Below are 23,838 nucleotides of genomic sequence, written 5' to 3'. Positions count from 1 at the left end.
CTCCCTAAAAGTTGCTACCTTTCAATATTTTTCTATCAGCCACCAATTAGCAGTGAGGTGATACCTCATTGTGATGTCCAGCATCTTTTCATATGCCTGTTGCCTAATTTTAAGTCTTCTAGAAAGAGGTCTATTCAGTTCTTTTCCCAGTTTTTAGTTGAATTATCTTTTTTTCCTGCTGAGTTGGATGAATTCCTTATAGTTTTTGGGGGTATTAATTCCTTACTTATGGTTTACAATTTTTTTTTCTGTTTTTGTAAGAAAGGCCATTGGAATTAAGTGTTGTTAAAAGTCTCTCAATTTGGGGCTGGTGCTGTGGTGCAGCAGGTTAATGCCCTGGCCTGAAGTGCCATCATCCCATATGGGTGCCAGTTCGAGACCTGGCTGCTCCACTTCCCATCCAGCTCTCTGCTATGGCCTGGGAGGGCAGTGGAAGATGGCCCAAGTCCTTGGGCCCCTGCACCCCATGGGAAACCCGGAAGAAGCTCCTCGCTCCTGGCTTTAGATCGGTGCAACTCCGGCCATTGCAGCCAATTGGGGAGTGAACCAGCAGATGGAAGACCTCTCTCTCTCTCTCTCTCTCTCTCTCTCTCCCTCTCTCTCCCTCTCTCTCCCTCTCCCTCTCTCTGCCTCTCCTCTTTCTGTGTAACTCTGGCTTTCAAATAAATAAATAGATCTTTTTAAAAAACCTTCTATTACATTGATTTCTACTCTGATTTTTGTTATTTTCTTTCTTCTATTAAATTTGACCTTAGTTTGTTATTCTGACTCTTTGAAGTGTAAAGGTAAATTCTTTTTTTATTTCTTTTTTTAACTTTTATTTAATAAACATAAATTTCCGAAGTACAGCTTTTGGATTACAGTGGCTTCCCCCTCCCCCATAACTTCCCTTCCACCCGCAACCCTCCCAATTCCTGCTCCCTCTCCCATTCCATTAACATCGATTCATTTTCAATTATCTTTATATACAGAAGATCAATTTAGTATATATTAAGTAAAGCTTTCAACAGTTTGCACCCATACAGAAACACAAAGTGTAAAGTACTGTTTGAGTACTAGTTATAGCATTAATTCACATTAAGGACAGAGATCCTACATGGGGAATAAGTGCACAGTGACTCCTATTGTTTACTTAACAAATTGCCATTCTTGTTTATGGCATCAGTAATCACCCTAGGCTCTTGTCATGAGTTGCCAAGGCTATGGAAGCCTTTTGAGTTTGCCAACTCTGATCTTATTTAGACAAGGTCATAGTCAAAGTGGAAGTTCTCTCCTCCCTTCAGAGAAAGGTATAAAGGTAAATTCTATACCTAAGATCTTCATCTTTTCTTGGGGCAGGTGGTTATTACTATAAACTTTCCTGTTAGAACTCTTTCATGGCAATCTATAAATTTTGATAGATTGTGTTTCCATTTTTATTTGTGTCAAGATATTTTTAACTTTTCCATTTTTAACTTTACCTTTTGATTTCTTCTTTCATTCACTGGTTGTTCAGGAATGTGCTCTTTAATTTCCAGGTTTTAAAATTTTTCAGTTTCTGCTACTACTGATTTCTAGTTTCATAACAATATGGTTAGAAAAGATAGTTCATATGATTTCAGTCTTCTTAACTTTGTTAAGCTGTGTTGTCTGGTCTCACCTACGATATGTCCTATAAAATGTCTTGTATGTACTTGAGAAGCGTGGATATTCTGCCCCTATTGGATGGAATGGTCTGTGCATGGCTGTCAGGTACACTGATTCAAAAGTGTAGATCAGGCCTGTTTCCATATTAATTTTCTATCTGGATGATTTATGAATTATTCAAAGGAGAGTATTGACTCTCCTACAACGCATACCTTGCTGCCTATCTCTGCTTTCATAGATGCTAGTATTACTTCATGTATTGTGGCGTAGTGATATTGAGTACAAATACATTGACAAGTGTTTTCCTCTCTTGATATTTTGACCCCTTCATCATTGCACAAATACCTTCTTTATCTCTCTTTGTGGTCTGGGATGTAGTTTATTTTATGTGACAGAAGTAAATGCTCCTTGTCTCTTTTGGTCACTGTTTTCATACACTTTTCCTGTCCCTTCTCTTTCAGTCTCTGAGTCTCCTAACGGTGAAGTGAGCTGCTTGTAGGCAGCACACCGTTGGGCATTGTTTTTCGGTCTCTTTTGCCACTCTGTGTTGTTTGATAGGAGAATTTAATTGTTGATAGGGAGAAACTGACTATGGCATCTTGTCAGCCATTTTTTGGTTTTTGGATCCTCTCCTGCTGTCTTCCCTGTGAGTCACTGATTTCCTTCATGATGTTCCTTTGTATTCATCCTTTGTGTTTGCTGTAGGTTTTTACACTCGTTACCTTAAGGCTCAGGTTTATGATCTTGGTTGCACCAGTCTAGTTAAAGCTCATAACTTAACTTTCATCACATAGAAAAACTGCACTCCTACTGAGATGCTACCACAATTTGTTTTTGATATCATGGTGAACATACTTTTGTGTTCTGTATCTACTAATATGCTATAGTAGCTGTTCTAGTAGAGTTATTGCACAATGCTAATTATTAATTTTTGATAATTGAAAGGCAGAGAGACAGAGCCAGAGACAGACAGCTCCAGCTGTGTTTGGCCAAAGCCTGCAGCTTAGAACTCAACTCATATCACCCACATGGGTGCTAGGTGCTTGAGCCATCATCTGCTCCTTTCTGTGGTGTGCATTAGCAGGGATCTGGAAGTAGAGGTGGAGCTTGGCCTGGAAATCAGGCACTCCGACAAGGGATGTGGGCATCCCCAGAGGTGTCCTTACTATTGCATCAAATTTCTGTACCCTAGAATTACTTTTATACTTTGGTTCTTTAACCTTTGTTGGAAATTTTAAAGTGGTGTGCACATCATTATTATGGTACTAGAGTATTCTGAATTTGACTAGGGGCTTACATTTACTGATGGCTGAACATCTGTTTTGCTTTAACTTAATAACTGTAGCATTTCTTGTAATACAGGTCTCGGGGTGATTGACTCCCTCTGTCTTTGGATAAATAGCTTTTCCTCATTTCCAAAGGACAGTTTTTCAAGGTAAGGTGCTGTTAGTTTACAACTTTTTCCTTTCATTGTTTTGTGTACATTCTTCTGCTTCCTCTTGGCCTCCAAGAATTCTGTTGAGAAGTCCCCTGATGGCCTCATTGACATTCACTAGTATGTGATGTGCTTCTTGTCTCTTGCTGCTTTCAAAACTCTGTCTTTGCTGTTCTACATCTTGTTTACAAATATCTTGGTAAAATATTTGGACTGAATCTGGGAGTGTTGAAGCTTCCTATATGTTGAGAACCATACCTCTCTCCAGTTTTTGAATTTTTTTTTATTTGTTTAAATAAGCAATGTGCATTTTTCTCTCTCTTCTCCTTCTGTGGTTCTATGGATATTAGCTCTCTTGATGGTATCTCATAAATGCCTCAGCATTCTTCATTCATTTTCGTTCATTTTTCTCCTCTCACTGCATAATTTTCCATGGTCTTTGGGTTTGCTAATTGCTTCTTCTGTGTGATCAAATCTGCTGTGAACTTTGCATTGCGTGTTTTATTTGTTTGCATTCACTGGCTCCAAAATTTATTTTTCATATTTTCTGTTTTCAGCTTTTGTTTTGTTTTAGTGATCCTCCTGATTTCATTAAATTGTGTATTTTATATAGTTCACTCAGCTTTAGAACAATTATTTTAAATTTTTTGTCACTTGATTATTGGAGCTCCATATCTTTAGAGTCGTTAGTGGAAGTTTATTGTGTTTCTTTGGTTGTGTCATGTTTACCTGATTCTTCATGATCCTTTTATTCTTCAATGAGTGACTATACATTTGAAGAAGGAGCCACTTTTTCTGGAGTTTATGGACTGGATTGCTTAGAGAAATGGTTTCATACTGTGGTACCTGATCTGGTAGTATGAGATACTAGTATGGGGATTTGTGGGGACTCCAAGTCCAGGGTGTATGGTGTCTTATAACTCAAGCAGCTGGAGTTTATTCCATGACATTGTCAACAGCATGATCCTTAGCAGCAACAACTACAGAAGATCCATGGTGGCAGTGAGGACTGTAGGGGTCCTCAGTGGCTCCTTTGGGTCCAACATTAAGGGTTATGAGTAGGGAGCAATGGTGACTGGGGTCAGTGTGTACATACTTGTCAGCAGGGACTTGCTGGCTACAGGCGTATGTGTGATAGCAGGGGGTAGCTGTGCCCACACATGAGGCGGTGAAGGCTTGGCCTAGAGGTGAGGGGTGGGGACAGTTCAGACAGATATTTCAGTGTGGGGATGCAGGAATTGGGGCTGGTCATGTGCATGACTGTGAATACAGGGGCTGAAGACTTGCACGTGGTAGTGGAGTCTAGTGACAGAAGTGAGGATTCAGAGACCAACTGTGGGTGCAAGTGCAGTGGTGGGTACATGTGATGGCAGGCGTGACTGACTACAAACACACATACAAACAGTTGCAGGAGCTGAGCCTTGGGATAAGCATGCATGTGGCCGCACAGGCCAGCTGCACGCAAAGATATGGCTGTCAGATCTGACGATGGGGATCAGGGCAGCTTTTGCGTGTGTACATGGATGTAGGTAAGACACAGGTGTACATGTGTTGGTGAGAACTGGGGCAGCTTGCGGTGGTCATGGTAGCTAGGATGGGAGGAGGAGGAGCAGTGAAAGCAGCTCTAGACTGCAGAGGTGATAAACTGGGCAGGGGTGGGGACCCTCAGGGGCGAGGGCTGAAGAGATCAGTGCCACTGGACTGGATGTTGGTTTCCTTGTGGCAAAGCTTATGGGGTTCTCCACAGATCAAGCTTCTGGGTCTTGCACTGGTGACCAACGTGGGGCCCTGGGCAGTAAAACCTGGGGAAGGAGAGTGGACGGTGGCCGCAGACCTGTGGAGGTCCTCAGTGGCAAGGGTGGCCAGGGAGCTGTGCAGAACAGGTTTCTGGGACACTGCTGGTTGTCTCACTGCCTGATGGATGCTGATGGTCCCCACCCTTCTTCTGTATTCATAGCCATCAGCAGACATCTCACCTCTGCCAGTCTCCCCTGCAGTCTGGGTGGGGTGAAACTGAGGTGGCCGTTTGAGCAGGTCCTTGCAAGACCATGGAGGCTGTCTCTCCCTCTCTCTGCTTTTCCCTTTAAGGGTAACTTGAGAGCTGAAGGGTTCCCATGTTAAGCACTTGCTGCCCTGGGCAATGAGATAATGCAGAAAAATGAAACTCTTCTTACTTTTTTTATATGTGTCGGTATTCTCATTTTTCTCTTTTGTCTTACTTCACTATGTTGCTTAGCTTTTTTTTTTTTTTTTTTTTTTTTTGACAGGCAGAGTGGACAATGAGAGAGAGAGACAGAGAGAAAGGTCTTCCTTTGCCGTTGGTTCACCCTCCAATGGCCGCCGCGGCCGGCGCGCTGCGGCCGGCGCACCACACCGATCCGATGGCAGGAGCCAGGAGCCAGGTGCTTTTCCTGGTCTCCCATGGGGTGCAGGGCCCAAGCACCTGGGCCATCCTCCACTGCACTCCCGGGCCACAGCAGAGGGCTGGCCTGGAAGAGGGGCAACCGGGACAGAATCCGGCGCCCCGACCGGGACTAGAACCCGGTGTGCCGGCGCCGCTAGGCGGAGGATTAGCCTAGTGAGCCGCGGCGCCGGCCTGTTGCTTAGCTTTTAAGTAGCTTCCTGACCCTCCTAGAATAGGTATAGCTTATGGGTAGCTACCAAGTGATCATTCTTTTTGGGATTTCCTCCTCTGCCATTGTGCTGACTTTCAGAACTTTATATCATCGCAGACTGAAGCTCTGTGCCCCTTACATAGCAATACTCTAATATGCTTCTCTCAGACACTGGTACGCACTGTTCTACATTCAGTCCCTGAGAATTTGATTATTCTCTGTGGCTCCTATGAATGAGATCATGCAACATGAATATTTGAACACTTGGGTCTGTCTTATTTCATTTAGAGTAATGTTTTTGGAGTTTATCCATGTTATAGCATGAATCATTTTTTTCCTATTTTATAGACTTTATTTTCAAAGTAAGTTGCAGGTCCAAAGAAAAGATTGGAAACTGCAGAGATTTTCTGTATTCTTCTGCCTGCTCTCTACATGATTTCCTCTACTATCGACATCCCATGCAAGAGGGGTACATTTGTTGCTGTAGATGAACCTACGTGGACAGAATGGCATTATCCTTTAGGATTCACTCTCGGTGTTGTGTGTTCTTTTTATTTTTTTAAAAGATTTATTTACTTATTTGTTCAAAAGGCAGAGTTACGGAGAGGCAGAGGCAGAGAGAGAGAGAGACAGACAGACAGAGAAAGGCCTTCCATCTGAGGGTTCGCTCCCCAGTTGGCCACAATGGCAGGAGCTGTGATGATTCAAAGCCAGGAGCCAGGAGCTTCTTCCGGATCTCCCACATGGGTGCAGGGGCCCAAGGATTTGGACCATCTTCTACTGCTTTCCCAGGCCATAGCAGAGAGCTGGATTGGGAGTGGGGCATTTGGGACTTGACCTGGTGCCATATGGGGTGCCAGCAGTGCTGGCAGCGGCTTTACCCGCTATGCCACAGTGCCAGCCCCAGTGTTGTGTGTGCTTCTTTTTTTTTTTTTTAAGATTTTTATTATTTATTTTATTCAAGAGGTAGAGTTATAGTCAGTGAGAGGGAGAGACAGAGAGAAAGGTCTTACTTCCATTGGTTCACTCCCCAAATGGCTTGCAACGGCTGGAGCTGGACCTATTCTAAGCCAGGAGCCAGGTGCTTCTTCCTGGTCTCTCACATGGGTGCAGGGACCCAAGGACTTGGGCCATCTTCTGCTGTTTTCCTAAACCATAGTAGAGAGCTGGATTGGAAGAGTCCTGGCTCTAACTGGCAGGCCATCTTCTGCTGCTTTCCCAGGCCACAGCAGAGAGCTGGATTGGAAGAGGAGCAGCTGGGACTAGAACCGGCACCCATATGGGATGCCGGCGCCACAGGCAGAGGATTAAGCTACTGCAGCACGGCACAGGCCTTGTGTTGTGTGTTCTAACATGGGTTTGGACAAATGCATGACGACTGTATCCACCATTGTAGTATCCTACAGAATGGTTTCACTACTCTAAAGTCCTCTGTGGTCTGCCTGTTCGTCCCTTTCTCCTTGCTAACCTCTGGAAACACTGATCCTTTTAGTGTTTTCATAGTTTCTTCTTTTTCAGAATGGGATTTATTTGGAATGTATTGTATATAGCCTTTTTCAGATTGACTCCATCTACTTAGTAAAGGCTCTTTGTGTATTTTTTTGTTTTGTGGCTTGTAGCTCATTTCTTTCTATTGATGAGTAATACTCCTTTCTCTGTATGCACCACTGTTTACCTGTTTACCTATTGAGGAACTTCTCTGTTGATTTTAAGTCTGGTGATGACAAGTAAAGCTGCTGTAACAGTTCATATTCAGGATTGCATGGAAAGAGAGGATTTAGTTTTGTAAGAAGCTTGCATGTTGTCTTCACAGTGGCCTTACCATTTAGCATTGCCACCAGCATTGCATGGGAGTTCCCGTTGCTTTGACAGCATTTAGTGTTGTCAGTGTTTCGAATTCTGGCCGTTCTAATTAGCTATGTAATATCTCATTACTGCTTTAATTCCCTAATGATTTCTGATGTTGAAGATTTTCTCATACTCATATATATATTTGCCATCTGGATACATTTTATGGTTAGGTGTGTATTCAGATCTGTTGCTTATTTTTTTAAAAAAAGATTTATTTATTTGTTTGAAAGTCAGAGTTATACAGAGAGAGAAGAGAGGTAGAGAGAGAGGTCTTCTATCTGCTGGTTCACTTCCCAATTGGCCACAACGGGTAGAGCTGCACTGATCCAAAGCCAGGAGCCAGGCACTTCTGGGTCTCCCAAGCAGGTACAAGGGGCCCAAGGACTTGGGCTATCTTCTACCACTTTCCCAGGCCATAGCAAAGAGCTGGTTTGGAAGTGAGCAGCTGGGACTTGAACCAGCAGCGCCTATATGGGATGCTGGCAATGCGAGTGGAGGCTTTTACCTGCTACGCCACAAAACAGGCCCCCTGTTGCTTATTTTTAAATTGAGTTGTCTATCTTCTGACTATTGAATTTAAAGGGCTCTTTGTCAGTTTTGGGTGCCAATCCTTTCATTTCGGGTTTTGGACTTGTCTTTTCCAGTCTGACTTATCGTGTCATGTATCAGAATTCCATTTGTTTTTTTTGGGTGAGCATCATTCTAATGTATGTATGAGTATGTCCCATATTTTGTTTATCTGTTCATCTTTTAATGGACATTTGGGTTGTTTTCAGCTATTGGTGATCATGAAAAAATTATTATGAATATTGATGTACAAACATCTAAGTTCTTTCTTTTAATTCGTTTGAATGTGTACCCAGAAGTACAATTTCTAGACATCTCTTTAATGTTAAAAATTCTTCAATATTTCAATAAAAATTATTCTCAGTTATTTTTGTGAATAAAATAGTCATTGAGTGTTCACGATATGGCACAGTTCTAGCAATCTCTGCTCTTTGTGTGGCTTTACCATTTTTTGTTAGTAGTTAAAAAATGGATTAACAGTCTGCCAGCTCCAGGAGAGTAACTATGATCCTTGACTGGAAATGCCTTAGCCTAAAGGGAAACTGAAGTGAATAGAAGCAAATGGCAGCTTATAAAATGCCTTTAAAAATAAAAGCGTTGTCCCATAGTTTTCAACTGAAAAGCTAAATCCTGGTTTCAAATAGGAGTCTGATAAAAGTGGATTAGAATAAAAAGACTGAGAAAGGACTGCAGAGAATCCATATGAAATCTCACCCCCTGCTTCCTTATAACCTACAAATACCCAGAACAGCAGCAGAACAATACCACTGTATTTTCTAAGCAAGAAGCAACCTAGATTTTCATTTTATTTTCAAAATATCAAGAAGCAGGCAGAGGTATCTCAGGGAGAATAGTGATCATAACACACAAAACAAGAACATTATTGTAGATAGGCAGCATTTAACTAAAGATACCGCCCATTAGGGTGTGCAGAGAGGTTTGGTGATCTAAATATAAAATGTAGATTTTATATTTGGAGTCTATGAAAGTCTTCTTAAATATGCTGAAGAGATATAACTAAACTTTCAGTGCACAGTATTGTGTTGGCACCTGGGAAGGCAGCGGGTGGTGGCCATGTGCTTTGACTCCTGCCAAGTACGTGAGAGACTGGGCTCCTGACTTAGCCTGGTCCATTTCTGGCTGTTGTGGCCTCTTGAGGAGAGAATAAGCAAATGAAGACCTCTCTGCTTCTTGCACTCTCTTTATAACTCTGCCTTTAAAACAAATAAATACATCTTCTAAGAAATATCATTTTGGGGCGGCATCTAGATTTCTGTGTAAGAGGCTAGCTAAGATGCTTGCTTCTTATCACAGAGTGCCTAAGCTGGACTTGGCTCTGGCTCCTCGTTCCATCTTCCTGCTAATGCAGACCCTGAGAGGAAGTGGTGATGGCTTATATAGCTGGGTTTACTGCTACCACTGTGGGAGACATGGATTGAGTTCCTTGCTCCTTGTACGAGCCATGGCCCGACCTTGGCTGTTGAAGGCATTTGGGGAGTAATAGTAGGTCTCTCTGTCTGCCTGCCTGCCTGTCTCTGCTTCTCAAATAAAAGTAAGAAATTAAAAAAAAAATGCTTGTCAGATCCTTGACTATTATCTAAGTCTAGTTATGATTAAAGATTTATCTGCGATGAATGCTTGAAGGTCTTTTGGATTTATTGCTACATTCCTTTAAACTCAAGGTTAAATAATTTCTGTAATATGTAATACGTTTCATAAAATGAAGAAAAAAAGAACCAATCAGACTGAGTATCAATCTAGTCCTAGAACCCAACAGAGGTAGCCTGCAATATGATATCACACTTGTGAGCATGTATGAGGAAGTCTGCCCTTAAGTGATCGGCAATTCCAAATAAAAGGAAACAATAGCCCACTGTCATCAAGGGGTGCTGTCATATGAGAGGACGCAAGTTTCTCATTAGCTGCTAGCAAGACCATATGATGAAATTAAGTGTATGCTTCTCAATCAAAAACAGTTTTTAGTAAGAATAAAAACTTTGCTTACATTGGTAAATTTAAAACTGCAGAAAAATATTCATTGATTTCCTATCACTTTATGACACCTTTGCATTCAGAAATCTGAAGCTTGTCAGGATAGATGAGTCAATCTCAATGTGAGGATGGGTAGTCCACTGAGTCCTACCCCTTCTTCTCCCCGAGTCAGGCTCTCAGACTGAGCAGGAGGTTTTAAGAGAAGAGATTGAAAGTACTACTCAGTTCACGTTTGCACTTTTCTGGCTAGTTTTCAACAAGATTTGAAACTTATCCATTCTTACTCTCTAACTCAAGCAGAGACGGAAACTGAAGAATTTGGCTTTGCAGCTTGATTTCCCCAAAGATTAAGTTTCCTTTTAAGTTCAAGAATCACGTCAGGTGAAGTCAAAGCATTCTCTGGGCTTCTCAGAGACTTGTTTAACTAGTTTATGCGGTGAGACGGCTGCCAAGAATGCAAGTTTTTTGCAGTCATTTTCAATCTTCAAGGAACAAACAAAAATCTGGGCTGCTATCTTCTTGAAACAGATTTTAAAATTTATTTTCCAATCCACAGTCCTTGTTAAGAACTCTTCGTCAGCTAAACTACCAGATGTCTATGTGTAGCAGAAGATTTATGTGTTCTTAGTCTAAATTTTCACACTTTTTTTTCATGAGCAAATGGTCTTTGTTTTATAAAGTTAACCCTTTAGCATCACCCAGATATTTTTCATATCATTTTCAAGAATATTTAAAGCCAGAATCCCACTGAGAAGAAGCAGTGTGTTATGACAGCATCAGAATTTTTGTATGTTTTGCAAGAGAGCTGAAACTTCTCCTTGGCATATAATCAACTGGAAGAGCACCATAAGTTTGATGCCAACACAGGCTTTTTTTCTAGATACAGACAAAATATCAAAAATATCTTGGGCTTTGCCTCTTTCAAGCAGCTCTTACAACAGAAATAATTCCTTGATTTTCACCAGTATACACAACTTTTACAAACGCTATACTCTGTGATGTTTATCAGTTAAATCTGTCGTTTTACCAAATTAGATATGAAAGCTGTTGTTCTTTAGTTAATTACACAAAATCCCTTGAGTTTCATGTGGCATGTGATCAATATGTTGATTTATTATACTCTATGAGAGTGGCACGTTTTCAATTGCTTCATATTATATCTTGTCCAAGCTTTTTATTTATTATAACTTGTAGTGCTGACATTATTCTAAGCTATAATGTGACTTTTCCTTCTCTTGGAAATAAGCCTACTATTAAATTATATGCTCCTAGAGCCCTTTACTGATTTGATTTTTTTTTTAATGAAAGGTTTCCTCTGTTTGGAGATTCCAATAGCCATAAAAATAACCAGCATTTTTAAATGTATGATATCAATGATGTGTAGATAAATCTTTTCAATTTCCTATAATCAACATATTAGATATAATTTACACACAGTAAAATTCTGTGGTTTCCATTAGAACATTCTGTGAAAGCTAAGTTACAGCTCTTTAACCATAAACGCAACCAATCGTGATAGCAAAGTCATTGTTCTTCAGTTTATTCCACAAAATCTCTCTGAGTTTCACATGAACCGATGATCAATATATTGCGTTATAAAACTATTGGATAGTGGAGCCTTCTCAGTTTCTCCAGATATTTCCACAGACAATTGCATCCGCTCCCAAGTGTTTTCTCATGGCACTTTGCCTTAAAGAGTCCTACTGCACTTTAGATATTAGTTTCCCCAAGGTGCTTGTTTTAAAGCTTGGTCCTCAAAGTCTTACAGTAATGATGTTGAGAGGGCAAAAACTTAATCCATTCAAGGTGTTTGAACGTGGGGCTTTGGGAAGAGATGAAAATGGATTAGGTTTCTAGGGCAGTGCTCCTGTGGTCAAATCATGGAGACTTTATAAGGAGACACATAGATGGACAAGTACTTCCTCTTGCCCTGTGATGCTGTGCACTGTTATGAGCCTCTAACAGGAAGAGCACCCTTCCCAGATGCCCAACCAGTGGAGCTGGTCTGATCTTATGTTGTAAACCTCCAGAACCGTGAACCAGCATAAATTACTCTTTGCTTCTTAAGTAGTTTTACTAAAGTTTTTCATTGTAGCAATGGAAAGCTGACTAATTCAACTCCCCTTCCATCATAGGAGGTGCTTGATCACCACTGGTCTGTTATCTGTCACTTTAGCTTTGCCCTTTCAAAATTTCATGTTAATAGAAATGCATAGCGTGTAGTCTTTTATGTCTGGCCCTTTCACTTGACATCTTGCTTTTGAGATTCATCGGTGTTGCTGTGTTCTTAATGGAACGTTACTTTTTATTGTGCAGTAGGGTTTTATTTTATGAATATAGCACACTTTGCCTACCTGTTTACTAGTTGATTGACATTTGGGTTGTTTCCAGGCTTTGTCCTTCTCCTTTCTGTGTGAATTTTGTGGAAGTGTGTGTTTTTTCATCTGAGTAAATACAAGAGTACTTCAGAAAACTTGTGAGAAATCAAACTAAAAAGCAAGTTTATTTTGACGCACAAAATGTTTACTTCCATGCTTATAGACTTCAATAAGCTCATGAAGAATGCGCATTAGGAGAAAGTTCGTGGATTTCAAGATTTTTGCACCAGAGTGAACTTATTGTACTTTTTCCTCATTTATTTGGTAGGCAGAAAGAGAGAGAGAGAGAGAGAGAGAGAGAGAGAGAGAGAGAGAGAAGCAAGCACTCTGACCAGCTGGTTAACTCCTCAAATGCCCACCAAGGCCTTCCACTGGTGCCAAAGCTGGAAGCCAGGAGTGTGGTGGCATGGATTCAACTACTTGAGCCGTCCCCATTGCCTCCCAGGGGCTGCATTAACAGGAAGCTGAAGACAGGAGAGGTGTCCCAGCACTCCTCTGTGGGACTCCGGTGCTAACTGCTAGGCTAAAGGGTCACTCCTAAATTTATCCTTCCCGCTTCTTCATGAAGTTTTTGAAGAGCTTCCTTACTTAGATGTGGATTTATTTGTTTTATTGGAAGTATAGGTATACTTTCAGAAACTTCCAGACTGTTTTCTAAAATATTTTTATAATTTTTCATTCCCATCAACAATGTATTAGTGGGTTTAATTGTTCCACATTCTAACCAACACTTGGAATTGTCAGTTTGTTGAACATTTTATTAGGTATGTAGTGATGTCTGTTTGTGGTTTTAGTTTGCATTACCCTGAGCATGGTGTTGATCACCGTCTTGTATTCTCTCTTTTTTTTTTTTTTAAATTTTTTTTTTATTTTTGACAGGCAGAGTGGACAGTGAGAGAGAGAGACAGAGAGAAAGGTCTTCCTTTACCCTTGGTTCACCCTCCAATGGCCGCTGCAGCCAGCGGACTGCGCTGATCCAATGGCAGGAGCCAGGTGCTTATCCTGGTCTCCCATGGGGCCAACCTCCACTGCACTCCCGGGCCACAGCAGAGAGCTGGCCTGGAAGAGGGCAACCGGGACAGAATCCGGCACCCCGACCGGGACTAGAACCCGGTGTGCTGGCGTCACAAGGCGGAGGATTAGCCTAGTGAGCCGCGGCGCTGGCCCTCTTTCTCGTATTCTAATTTGTTGTTCATATGTGTCTTGGGTGAAGTATCTGGCAAAATAATTTGGCTATTAAAAATTAGATAGTTTTTGGGGTCGGTGCTGTGGCACAGCGGGTTAAAACCCTGGCCTGAAGCGCCAGCATCCCATATGGGTGCTGGTTCTAGTCCCGGCTACTCCTCTTCTGATCTGGCTCTCTGCTATGGCCTGGGATAGCAGTTTAAGATGGCCCAAGTCCTTGGGCCCCTGCACCCACGTGGAAGACCTGGAAAAATCTACTGGCTTCTGGCTTTGGATTGGTGCAGCCCCGACAGTTGCAGCCATCTGGGGAGTGAACCAGTGGATGGAAGACCTCTCTCTCTGTCTCTACCTCTCTCTGTAACTCTGTCTTTCAAATAAATAACGTAAATCCTTTTAAAAAATTAGATAGCTTTGTCTTTTTATTATTAGGTGGCAAGGATTCTTTATATTTTCTGGACACTAGTCGATTTTCAGATATGCACATTGGAATATATTTTCTAAACTAGAGCTGTCTCTTTATTTTGTCAACTTTTTTTTTTTTTTGCAGGGCAAAAGTTTTTAACTTTAATTAATACCAACTGATAAGTTTTGAATTTTATAATTTATAGTTTTGTGTGTTTTAACTAAGAAATATTTGCTATCCCCTGAACACATAGCTCTGTTTTCATCTAGAAATTTTATAATTTTAGCTCTTCTGTTCTTCATCTGCTAAAATGATTATCATTTCTCCTATTGAGAAAGGATATTGCTGAAAATTAATTTATTTATGTTTGTGATTTAATTTTTGTACCTATATTTTTGTTGCATTGGCTTATATCTACCCAAATGTGAGGGTTTCACATTGTTTCACATTCTTGTAGTGTTATAGTAAATCTTGAAGCAAGTTAGTGTATTTCTTTCAAATGTGTCATTTTTTGAAGTTCTTTGGATATTCTAGGTTCTTTGCATTTTCTTATAAACTTATAAATGCATTTATATAGTTAGGCAATTTCTTTAATAATGTCCTCTGGAAATTTTAGTTGGAATTGTGTTAAGTCTGTATATCAATTTAGGGAGAGTTGATTTCCTAACACAATTGCATGTTTTGATCCCTGAATATAGTATATATCTAAAGTTGTGTAGGAGTTCTTTAATTTCATTTTGCAATGTTTTGTAGTTTTAAATTAATGGATCTCACATATATTTTGATTTATCTCTAGTAATTTTGTTTGATACTATTATAAATGATATTGCCTTTCAGATTTTAATTTCTAAATGTTCATTGTGTGTAGAAATATAATTAATTATCAGTAATTAATAATTTAATTAAATATAATGCATGGCAGTTTTGTTTCCTGTGTCTTCACAAAGTTCTCTTGTTAATTTTAGCAATTTTTTCACAGATTCTTTAATATTTATAAAGGAGATCATGACAACAAAAATAGAGATGAAAAGTAAAAAAAAGAAAGAAAAAGAAACACAAGAAATATTATAGAATGATTAGTTTAATACATCCAATAAAATGAAGAATTTGAAAGAAATTATAAAACTAAATTGAGAGCCAACATTGTGGAGCAACAGGTTAACATGCTGTTTGCAGTGTTGGCTTTCCATTTTGGAGTGCTCGTTCAAGTCCTGGCAGTACTGTTTCCATTCTAGCTTTCTGCTGTTGCACTTCAGAAAGTACAAGATGGCCCCAATGTTAGGTCCCTGCTACCCATGTGGGAGATCTTGATGGAGTTCCTGGCTCCTGGCCTTGGCCTGGCTCAGCACTGGCTGTTGCAGCCATTTGGGGGAGTGAACCAACAGATGAGGGATACTACTCTCTGTGTCTCTGTCTCTCCTCTCTCTGTTGCTCTTTCAAATAGAATAAATAAATAACTCTGTTAAAAACAATGTAAACAGATTTATAGAGAGATGATGAATATTTAAGATGATAATGGGGTCTAGCTTTCCAATAAGCAGTATTCAAGAAGAACCCCCCCCCCCCAAAATTGAAATAGGGAAGAGGTTCTTGAACTCAATTCACCTTCTTCTGTTGGTTCGATGATGTTTTAGAAAAGAAATTCTAGCTGCTGTTTAAGTATAGCTTTGGAGTTAGTTTTACTTGGTTTAAATCATGGCTGAATTGGTTCTGAGCTCTGTGACTTTGGAGATATTAAATCATTTGAGTCACTTAGTTATTTCATTTGTGAAGAGAAGGGAATAATAGTATCCGTCTGGAAACTTGCTCTCATCTTTACGTGAGATCCTTCACACAGAGGGCTTACTGTTGGGCTGGGCAGAAAACAAAGCATTCAGTCAGCGTTGTACTCTTGGGAAACTGTTCTTGGTCTCTTCTATTTCATTTAGGTATTTTATAAAGAGGCAACAAATTTTTATTTGACTTAAAGAATAGGAGAAAATTTATAGGACATTGAAGAAGCCAGAGAATGATTTAATGCAGTGATAAAACTAAGTGTTCAGGACTTTGTCTATCTATCTATCTCTCTCTCCCTTCTCCCATTCTGTTCTCAGGAGCGAATTTGTATCCTATGACTTGTGCTGCTAACGTAGCTACCAACAGCTTTCAGAATTTTCATTCATGTGGGAATAAGAATAAAATCTTTTCTAACCCAAACGTTGCACAGCAACAATCGCTTCTTATTGAGGGAACCAAATTAAACCTCATGTCCGTCCCTAAACCAGTGACTACGGCTGAGACACTGGCTATGAAGGGGAGGGTGGGATCATTTTTTTCCAGAGCGTTTTGGTTGCATGGAAGCAAACACAGATTCTCTCCCTATTATTAAGAGAAGGGAAATGGGCTGGCGCCGCGGCTCACTAGGCTAATCCTCCGCCTAGCGGCGCCGGCACACCGGGTTCTAGTCCCGGTCGGGGCGCCGGATTCTGTCCCGGTTGCCCCACTTCCAGGCCAGCCCTCTGCTGTGGCCAGGGAGTGCAGTGGAGGATGGCCCAGGTGCTTGGGCCCTGCACCCCATGGGAGACCAGGAGAAGTACCTGGCTCCTACCATTGGATCAGCGCAGCGCACTGGCCGCGGCGGCCATTGGAGGGTGAACCAACGGCAAAAGGAAGACCTTTCTCTCTGTCTCTCTCTCTCACTGTCTCTGCCTGTCTAAAAAAAAAAATAAAAAAAATAAAAAATAAAAGAGAAGGGAAATGGATGTGAGGCAGCCAAACATGGTGACGATCTACCAAGAGATCTTGTGTTCTTGTTGTCTCTCCTGAATCAAGATCACAAGGCTTCTGTGTCACGTGGAGAGTGTGCTGTGTCTATTCTTGGATAATTTCTCTATTTCCTTTGGGTAAACTGTGCTCTTTTTCTGCCTTCTGCGTTGTGTTTTCTCCTTTTTCTCTCCTAGCACAGTTTGTGAGGTATCAGTCCCATGCTAGCTTCTTGATAATTATTCCACATCTTCAAATGGAAGCCAGCCATTCGCTAATAAACAAAGAAACCAGCAGACCGCATGTGGTTGGGAGTGGTCAAGGGTAGCAGCAAAGTGTCTTAAGCCCCAGCTGTGTGCCACAGCCCTGTCTCTCCCTCCTCCACCGACCGCTTCACCTCCAGAGGTCTCCCTTGCCTAGAAGTCTGCTTGGGAATCCTCGTCTCCCCCCTCCCTTGCTTTGGAGAGGGACAGGTCATAGGAACAGAGCGAAGTCTCTGCCTCTGCCCCTGCCTCTTACACACCGCACAGACGGTCCTCCCAGCCCTCGTCTCGGGTGTGCGCCCATCAGCGTGCTTCGTCTTCCTGCATTCTGAGACGCCCCTCTGGGCCTCCCCGAGGACATCCTCCACGCTGCTTCCCTCTGCTCACACCCACGCTGCTCGCTGCTGTGATCAAAGGAATCTCTGGGCTGTTGGAGACGTGGATTTGTGGGAAATCGAAGTGCTGGTGGAGATCCTGGGAGGGCAGCTTGGCTGTCTTCCCTCATCTCAGTCTGGACCTCACAGTGCTGGCGGAGATGCCTCTGTGTTTGTGGCTTGTGGTTGTGGTTACGACTTATTCCATGTCTCACTGAAGATCATTTTCCCTCTACTTTCTTTTTTCTTTTTGGGTTGCTTTTGGTGGACTTTGAGGGAGTGGAGAAGAGTCAAATGTCTTCCACTTCCCTTTCTTTAACCAGAAATCTTCAGAAAGATTTCAGTTGATTTAGGGTTTTCGCTTGGTCGTGCCCAGACAGGTTGAAAATGATATATGAGAGAAGCAGCTGTATTCCTTCTTTCCTTTTTTTTTTTTTTTTTGACAGGCAGAGTGGACAGTGAGAGAGAGAGAGACAGAGAGAAAGGTCTTCCTTTGCCGTTGGTTCACCCTCCAGTGGCTGCCGCGGCCGGCGCGCTGCAGCCAGCACATCGCACTGATCCGATGGCAGGAGCCAGGTGCTTCTCCTGGTCTCCCATGGAGTGCAGGGCCCACTGCACTCCCTGGCCACAGCAGAGAACTGGCCTGGAAGAAGGGCAACCAGGACAGAATCCGGTGCCCCGACCGGGACTAGAACCTGGTGTGCCGGCGCCGCAAGGTGGAGGATTAGCCTAGTGAGCCACGGCATCGGCCCCTTCTTTCCTTGAACCACACGCTGTTTTCTCCTTTGGCTTTTCCTGACCTCAAGAGGCACCACCATGCCTGGGATCCTTAACTCTGGAGCCCTGGAGATGTTCTGGACTTCTCTCACTCACAACACATGCTGGCTGTCAAAGCCTGTCTGTTTTATTTATTTCCTTTTTTTTCTTTTAAGATTTATTTATTTATTTGAATAGCAGAGTTATAGAGAGGCAGGGGTTGAGAGGGGTGAGAGAGAGAGAGAGAGAGAGAGGTCTTCCATCCACTGCTTCACTCCCCAAATGGTTGCAATAGCCAAAACTGGGCTGATTTAAAGCCAGGAGTGAGGAGATTCTTCTGAGTTTCCTACGCAGGTGCAGGGGACCAAGGACTTGGGCCATCTTCCACTGCTTTCCCAGGCATAGCAGAGAGCTGGACTGGAAGCAGAGCAGCTGGGTATCGAACTGGTGCCCATAGAGGATGCTGGCACTGCAGGCAGTGACTTTACCCACTACGCCATAGCACTGGCCCCTTTTATTTGTTTTGTCTTTCCTTGTCCCTTTCTCAGTACCCACTGCCAGTTCTAAAATATCCCCACTTTAGAGTAACTGCTGCTCTTCCAGGCTAGTTTTTATGTTGTGTGAGCTGCTCTCTGGCTGTGTTCAGATGCTAAAGAATAGAGGAAGGAGATGGTGCAGGTGTACACAATAAATGGGCTCTTCCACATCTGTTCTCAGACAACCTTCAGATAGTCATAAGCAGGTCTGTGATCATGGCTTGCTCTTTATTATGGTTTTTACTTTAAAGATTTATTTATTGGAGGAAGGGAGAGAGAGAGGAGAGAGGGAGAGAAGGAGGGAGAAAGAGAGGGAGGGAGGGAGGGAGAGAGAGATTGGGATTGATTTTTCTTCTGCTAGCCCATTCCCCAAATATCTGCAATAGCTAGGGTTGGGTCAGGCTGAAGCCACGAGCTATGAACTCCATCTAGGTCTCCCTTGTTGGTGGCAGAACTCAAATACTGGAGCCATCACCTGCTGCCTACCAGGATGCATTAGCAGGAAGCTGGATCGCAAGCAGAGCTACCAAGACTCAGTCCTGAACTCCAGTATGGATTAAGCAGTGACTGAATCACTGTATCACAGCTCTCACCCGATGGCTTATTCTTCATAACATGGTGAAGTCTACACTTTAGTTTCTGAGAAGAATTATATACTTAACTGTGTTTTTAAAAATAAGGAACAAGCAGTTCTTATTTTTTTCCAAGGAATTTGCCTATATTTTAGTGGTGATGACAGGAGGGTGGAGTCTTGGTCCAACTTTTGACTGTTTCAGCCAGCACAGCTAAAGGGATGCATAAACAAGGAAAAACAGTCTCAGGCTGTGAGTTAAAATTATTAGCAGAGGACACCTAGTGGTGGCTTATAGGAACTCATTTATATGAAAGTATGTTCAAATACCATAGCACTCATAGTACCAGCATCTTGGAGCCAGATCCCACACAAGCAACAGTGACTACAGCGTACAAATCAAGCCTGTTCTTCAGGCTAACGCACTGGTCTGATTAGGCCATCAGATTTTATCTGCTGTAGCAACCTCCAAATTCTTAGTGGCTTAAAAGAAGTTTGGCACCCTAAACCAATGCAGATACTCAGTTGGTGATTATCATAAGACAGAAAAAGAGACTTGGTCATATGGAAAAAAAAGCATACTTTATGCTTGTACAGAAAGATTCAATATCACAAAGATACCACTTTTCAAAACAAAACTAACTAAATATATAAAATACAGCATTGTGTGCCGAAATGGGTGTGGAATATATATGGCTGTATAAAACTGCCAGGATTCCAGCTGGACAACCAGACCTGAGTGGCTGGGCCCTCAGTGGTTCAGGGAAGCAGATGAGTGGCTCAGCCCAGCCACCCAGGACCCCGGGAATCAAGTGAGTAGCCATTTCTGAGTGATCCCTCCAGAAAGCAGCTGGGTAGCCGTCCCCACTCTGTTGTGGCCCCAGGAAGCAGTTGAGCAGCTTGTTCTCAAGCGCTTGTCCAACTGATGCCCTGAGAAGCAGATCGTGGGCCCTGCGTGTGTACTTTTCATCCCAGAAAGTGGGTAGGCAGATCTCCCTGAATGGATCAACCCCTAGAGGCCCCATGAACTTACCTGTGCCATCCTCACACAATAAGAGTCCTCATTAGATTAACAGAAGTCTTCTCAGCAAAACGTTATAGGCCAAGAGAGAGTGAGGCAAAATATCCCAAGTTCTGAAAGAAAAAGTTATCAGCCAAATAATACTGTACTCAGTAAAGCTACCCTTCATAAGTGAAAGCGAGTTACAGACTTTCCATGACAAGCAAAATGAAGGAGTTTGTCACCAGCAGGCCGGTCCTACGAGCAGTGCTTAAGGGAGCCCTACCTTAGAAGGGTAAGGAAGATGGCCCTCATCAGAGAAGCATGTGAGAGAACAAGTAGTACAGCAGATACTCAAAATTCAAAGACAAGGAAAATCTAATGACTCATATTTTTACTTTTACTTTTTTTCTGGATTTGATTTGCTCTATATTTAGTTAAAGGGTTTTTCACCTGTATTATGTAGGACTATGATATGTAAATTTTTTTTCTTGCGCTCATTGTGTTTTGATATGAAGGTTATGTTGGTCTCTTAAACTGAATTGGAAAGTAGTTGATCTTTCTCTATTTTCTGAAAGAACAAATAGTCATATCATTATTTCTTTTTTATGTATGCTAGAAGTCACCAGTGAAAATATTTGGGCCTATAATTATCTTTGGGGGAACACTTAAAAATGAATTTAATTTCTTAAATACATGTAGAGCTATTCAAATTTTTTTCCATGTTGGTTTTCTGAGTTTGTATTGAAAGTACATATGCATTTTGTATAAGTAACCAAAATTGCTGCCATAAAATTAATACCTTAAAATGTTTAAATCTAGAGCTCCTCTTGTATTTAGCCAAAGGAAATGAAATAATTCTGTTGCAGAGGCATCTGTATTCCCAAGATTATTGCAGCACTATTAACAGTAGCCAAGATAAAACATCAACTTAAATGTCCATTCAACCATCGAATGACTAATGAAATGTGGTATATGTACATAAAGGAATACAACTCACTCTTTAAAAAGGTAGAAATTCTGTCATTTGCAACAGCATGATTGAAGCTAGAGGACATACTGCTAGGTGAAGTGATGTGGTCATAGAAAGATAAATGCCACATGATCTCCCTCAAATTTGGAATCTGAGAAAGTTTACCTCATAGAAGCTGACAATAGGGGTTGGTGTTATACTACAGTGGGTTAAGCTGCTGCCTGCAACACTAGCATCCCGTACGAGCACTGGTTCAATTCCTGGCTGTTCCACTTTTGATCCAACTCCCTGCTAATGCACGAGAAATAAATGGAGGATGGAGCAAGTATTTGGGCCCCTGCCACCAATTTGGGAAATATGGGAGATCCGAATGGAGTTCTAGGCTCCTGGCTTCAGCCTAGCTCTTCCATGGCCATTGCAGCCATTAGAGAGTGGATGGAAGATAGGTTTCTCTCCCTCCCTCTCTCCCTCTCTCTCTCTCTCTCTCTCTGTCTCACTTACTCTCTTTGTATCTGTCCCTGTCTCTCTGTAACTCTTCCATATAAGCAAATGAATAAATAAATATTTAAAAAAATAGAAATTGAGTGTAGAATAGTAGTTATCTGGGGGATAGTGAGGAGAACAGGGAAGATAGGGAGCAGTTAGTTGACGGGTACAGTTGCAGGTACATAGGCAGAACAAGTTCCAGGGTTCTATCGCACGTTAGGCCGACTGCAGTGAACCATGACAAATTATATATTTCAAAATAGAAGAGAGGATTTTTAATGTTTTTATCGCAAAGAAATTGTAAGTATTTGAGGTGTGGATATTCTGATTACTCTAACTTGATCATTACACAGTGTATAAGTCTATCAGAACATCACATTTTACTCCATCAATATCTGATATGGAACTTGTAATATTTCACTGAGGGAAACAGGAATCAAAGTCTCCTGAGAGACTGCAGTAGTAAAAATATATGTGAATTTCAAAAAGTTTATAGAAAATGAAATTAAAAGGTAAGTTTATTTGGGTGCAAAACTTGTTTGAAATCCATGGCTACAAAGATGCCTATTATGGAAAAAAAAAAAAAAAACCTATGCATGGATTCTAAAATTTTTTATAATCAAAATAAGCCTATCTTTTCATTTCATTTCATTTTCCTACCAGCTTTCTGAAATACCCTTGTAATGTTGAGTGTAATGTAGCACTTATGTTTGGATCCTCTACAGTCCAAAATCATCAGAGTTATCCTACAGTAAGAAAGACTCTTAGGCAGAATTTGGAAAAGCCTCTCTGAATGTCCCAGCCGCTGCTACTTTTGATCTCTGCAGAGTATATTCAGGAAGAACTGAGCTGGTAACAGGGAACCCTTTTGCATGGTTTAGGTAATTGGCTTCAATAGCTCACATAATTTTCTGATTTTACATCAAGCAATTCTTTCGTGCCTTAATTGAATCAATCTAAGAGAAAAATCTTTCTGGCTTTGGGGGAAAAATCAATAATCAACCATAAAAGCTGAATTAAGGCAGCATTCCATTCTCTGTATTTCATAATGAGAATAGTTTATCAAATACAGTGATCAAGAATGAGTCTTTTAAATGACAAACAGCCTTGTAATATTAAGTCTCAATTACCGTGACTCAGACCTGTGCCCACTATGCCTGAACTCTTTCTTCTGGTTTTCCCACAGTACAAACTGAGTGTATATATGCGTAAACTGGAAGAATTCACCACTGCCTTTCTTCACTTACAATTTCTTTTTCTCTGCCTGTCTCCTGCCCACCATGGAAGATTGAAAAAACAATAATTTGAATTTTTTTTATAATAGTGAAACTGAAATTTCTCTTGGCTTTACCAAGGATGCAACTGCTGAAAGAAATGTACTTTCTGTTTTTGGAAGATTCTCCAGGTGGTGGAGAACAGGACTAACTAACCCCTGATTTGCACAGAAATGGATCTGGATATTTCCAGGAAAGATAATTAAGTCATTACGAGGCAATAAAGGAAAATATTTCCTCCCTCAATGTAGGTTTACACTGTTGGGTCCCTGAAAATGGATACCTCTGCTCAACAGGCTTTTGTGTTTGACTTAACAGGTTCAATAGTTAAAGAAGTAGGTAGGAGTGTCTGCAACTCACACATCTCTCACTTGTTGACTGTTATAACCCAAGCTTCCAGAGTAGAATACTGCCCAGCACATGGTAGCTGTTAAATGTTTCTGTTAAATGTTTTTGAATACGTGAGCAAACACTGGATGCTATAGACTAAGATTCATGCTGGATACAAATGACAATTATTGTATATATGAGGGTATTTCAAAAAGCTAGAAAAATGAAATTAAAAGATGCATATATTTTGGTAAAAAGTTTTTAAAAATGTGTATATTTTTCCTGTCTTGCATGTTTTCCATGAAGTTTTTGAAGATCCCATGTCTGTGTGCGCATGCTGAAATGCTTTCATGTGAACGTTTCGATAAATGAACCAGAGTTAACGCCACCCTGTGAATTCCGTTCTCTTTGATTCTTCTTCTGGAGCTTTGGTTTGCCTGCGACAGAGTGGATTAGTCTCCTCTTCACCATCTCTCCTTCA

General features: G+C 41.4%; 1 protein-coding gene across 1 annotated transcript in view; it reads left to right on the top strand.

Moving 5' to 3' along the window:
• Positions 1 to 3,123, top strand: part of LOC138843661 (uncharacterized) — a 36,580-nt gene extending 33,457 nt beyond the window's left edge. The window contains exon 5 of the mRNA XM_070048361.1: positions 2,989 to 3,123. The gene's annotated coding sequence lies outside the window, so the exon portion shown is untranslated. The remainder of the gene's footprint in view (positions 1 to 2,988) is intronic.
• The last annotated feature ends 20,715 nt before the right edge of the window (positions 3,124 to 23,838 follow it).

This window comes from Oryctolagus cuniculus, chromosome 9, assembly GCF_964237555.1.
Source record: "Oryctolagus cuniculus chromosome 9, mOryCun1.1, whole genome shotgun sequence".
NCBI classification, from domain to species: Eukaryota; Metazoa; Chordata; class Mammalia; order Lagomorpha; family Leporidae; genus Oryctolagus; species Oryctolagus cuniculus.
This window is presented reverse-complemented; position numbering and strand designations above follow the sequence as displayed.